The sequence below is a fragment of the Vicia villosa genome, linkage group LG5, assembly GCF_029867415.1.
Source record: "Vicia villosa cultivar HV-30 ecotype Madison, WI linkage group LG5, Vvil1.0, whole genome shotgun sequence".
NCBI classification, from domain to species: domain Eukaryota; kingdom Viridiplantae; phylum Streptophyta; class Magnoliopsida; order Fabales; family Fabaceae; genus Vicia; species Vicia villosa.
Genome location: NC_081184.1, coordinates 27,066,086 through 27,069,851, shown reverse-complemented (window position 1 = coordinate 27,069,851; position 3,766 = coordinate 27,066,086). Strand labels below are relative to the sequence as shown.

At 34.3% G+C, this 3,766-nt stretch overlaps 1 pseudogene; it reads left to right on the top strand.

Annotated features, from left to right (window-relative positions):
- The first annotated feature begins 571 nt into the window (after window positions 1-571).
- Window positions 572-3,499, top strand: LOC131606423 (protein NRT1/ PTR FAMILY 7.3-like; annotated as a pseudogene).
- Window positions 3,500-3,766: the final 267 nt, after the last annotated feature.

The following is a 3,766-nucleotide window of genomic DNA, read 5'->3' as shown; positions in this document are numbered from 1 at the left end:
TTATTATTAAAAAAAATCACATCTAAGTGGTCCAGAGGCTTTGAGAGTTTTGATTTTTTTAAGGGTCACAAGTTTAATGTCATTAAATTAGGTGGTAACAACCTTTTAATGGTCATTATATTGGGTGGTAATAGTTTTTAAAATTTTGATGATAAAATCAAACCTATAAATAGTCTTTGGTCCCTAAACTTACACTCATATCACTATTTAGAATATACACCATCCCATTATATTAGAGAGTAAAAACTTGAAAGACTTTAATAATGGCTAGAAGTAATTATATAATTTCTACTTTTCTTTTATTGGTCTATTTATTGATATGGTTGTTCTTTTATTATAAAAACACATCAATTAAATTAACGTCTAAGAGTCTTTTTCCGCTCTCATGTTTTGAGCAGTAGAAACTTTCCGCTTTATTTTCTCGGGCGGAGCACCCGTTATACTCCTTTTTAATTCCATTGCCTATTAAAAAAATTAAATTAACGTCTAAGAGTCTTTTTCTAATAACTAGTACATGTTGTTTTGAAAATAATTAGATAAAAGTATTAAAATTTATTTGCATATATAGTGATACATTTTATATATATTTAGATATTGCATGCACACGATTTGTATAGGTAGAGATAATGGGAGACATAGATATGGTGGGAGAAATAGAGATGATTGCTCCACATGATCAAATGAATGTAGGGAAACAAGCTATAAAAGCAAGAACTGGTGGATGGAGGAGTGCATCTTTATTGTTAGGTATGTATATCCATACATTTGTTTTACATTTATGAATGTTTTTTCAAACATTTCAGAAAACATTGTGACAGTGAATCAAGGATTGGTTGCATTGGCTTTCTCCGGAGTGGAAGCAAATTTGGTTCTCTTCTCAAAGTTAGTATTGAAACAGACAAATGTTGAGGCAGCAAACACTTTTAGCATATGGATGGGAACCACTTATTTCTTTTCTTTAATTGGAGCTTTTCTTAGTGACTCATACTTGGGAAGATACCTCACTTGCATCATATTTCAACTTGTGTTCATCATTGTAAGTATTAATCAAGACCGTCTTTCAGGACAGTGGCGGAGTCAGAAATTTTAGGTTGCTTGGGCAAAAACTTTATGCTATTGGTTATTCATCTATTTTAATTTTTACACCCTATTTTTACTAATTTTGCCCCTGGTTTTGTCTAAAAATCGGCTATTAATCTATGGCTGACCTACCTGGGGCTTCCGAAAATTTAAGACGACCCTAGTAACAATTGAAAAATTTTTATTTAATTAATATTTCAACTTCTTTATTTTGCTTTGCTTTTATGTAGGGCATGGTGGGATTATCACTATCAACTCATGACTGTGAACAAAAAGGAGTGGTATGTAAATCAGATACTCAAAACCAGTTTCCTTCATTTTACATATCATTATACCTTATAGCTCTTGGAAGTGGAGTTTTTGATCCTGCATTACCAACACTTGCTGCTGATCAATTTGATGAAGATGAACCTGATGAACAAAGATCCAAGACCTTAATTTATGGCTACTTTTACGCCGCGTCCAATTTAGGATCATTGATTGCTGAGACTGTCTTGGCTTACATAACTACTACAGGACATTGGGTGATGGGATTTTGGATATGCACTGCTTGTGCATGTGTTTCCTTTGTTGTTTTACTGAGTGGAACTCTTAGGTATAAACACCATAAGAGTTTTGGAAACCCTATATCTAAGCTTACACAAGTAATTGTGGCATTTTTTAAGTATGTCTATTTTCAAGTACTTTTTTAAAATAATTTTGATGCATTCTTGTTATCCATACATTGTGATTTCTGTTTTTTTTTTTTTCATTTTGTTTTGGTAAAGATACAGGCTTTTTAAAAGAGCTGATTTGGTTTCTGAAGATGCAATTGAGATGTCGCTAGGTCAAGGCCGAAAATTATACACATGGAAGTATTTTTGCAGTGTAAGAGAAACTGAAGGGATGAAATATGTGTTAAGAGTGTTACCAATTTGGTTTTGCACAATATTCTCCTCTAGCGTCTTCATTCAAATGCGATCGCTATTTGTAGAACAAGGTTCAACAATGGATAGAGATTTTTTCAAGTTTCAAATTCCTCCTGCAAGCATGACTATATTTGATACTATTAACACATCAACATTTATCATAATGTTTGATGTTCTTATCATACCGTTATACAAGAAAGTGATGAAAAAATCTCCAAAACTTCCGAGTGAGCTACAAAATATCGGTATTGGATTTACCATTGCAACAATAACATTGATTGTTGCTGGTTTTGTAGAAAAGGAAAGATTAAATTTTGCTTGTGAAAATGGTGAAGAGAAAAGTTCATTGACTATTTTTTGGTTGATACCACAATATATGTTTTTAGGAGTAGCAGAAGCTTTTGTGAGTGTGGCACAAATGAACTTTTTTACATCACAAACACCAGATGGATTGGAAAGCTTGGGAATGGGGTTACATATGTTTTCATCTGCACTTGGATGTTATATTGGTAAGATTATTTTGACTATGGTGAATAAAATAACATCAAGTGGTCAAGGAAAACATGGTTGGGTTTCACCTAATCTAAATGATGGTCATTTGGATATGTATTTTTTCTTGTCATCATTTCTTATTTTTATTGACTTGGTATTGTATATTATATGTGCCAAAAGATATAAGGGCATGTATATGGAGAAAAGAGAGGAAGTAAACCAAGAGGAGGAAGATAAAGTTTGATTTCCGAGAATAAAAATGAGAAGGATTTTAGATTGGTAAATTTTGCCTTGTTAAGTAAGTGGAGATGGAGGATCCTTTTAGACTCCACTTCCTTATGGAGAGATATTTTTTTTTGCAAGGTATGGTCCTGAGGGTTTCAGTTCCCCGTAGAGGGGTAGGGTAGACGGTATTAGGAGGGTGTCTCTTTGGAGGAAAGGTGTTTCTCTTTTTGGTTCTCACCCAGATTAGGCGATCCATTGGTTCACCTCTTCTTGTGTTAAGGTGGTTGGGATGGTCAAGATATTTGGGTCGGGTCAATCCTTTTATATGTGGCTTTTGAGAGGTTATTTCTTATTTTGTAGCAAAACTCTCACGTGGTGAGTTCCTTGATTTTTTGGGAGGGGAATGTATGGGTTTGGAATATCATATGGAGAAGGTCTTACTTGGTTTGAAAGGATGAGCCACTAAAGGGTTTGCTTGGTCTCAATACTAGAGTGGTTAGGGTTGTTCGAGAAGACTCTTGGGTTTGGAAAACTGATCCAACATAGGGGTTCTCGATTAAGTATGCCCATGATACCCTTTTGGCCACTGGTGGCTATTCATATGGTAGGTTGGAGAGGGTTTTGCGGGGGCTTCCATAATACATGTCGACTAAGCAAACTTTTTTAATGCGCCAGATTGTATATGGCTTTAGTAATGTGAGGTATATGTTGTGTGTTGGGCATGTGGAGTCGGTTGATCATATTTTTGTTTTGTGTGATGTAACTTCATCTATCTAGTATAGAGTTTTCAGATCGGTGGGTGGTTAGGCCTCTAATGCATTCAATCTTAGAGGTGTTTGAGCTATTCTAGGGTCTATGTCAAGGTATATTACTTTTTTTAGGTTCGGTTATGATCTAGAATTCATGGTTTGGACGATTTGGAAAATTTGTAATAAAGTAACTTTTTATTGGAAAAATGTGTTAACAACTAAATGTCTATAATTATTACCTTCGTGTAAAAATGGGTTCATGTTCACGCTCAAGGTCTTGTTATTTCTTTGTTAGACTGAGATTGAGATCGA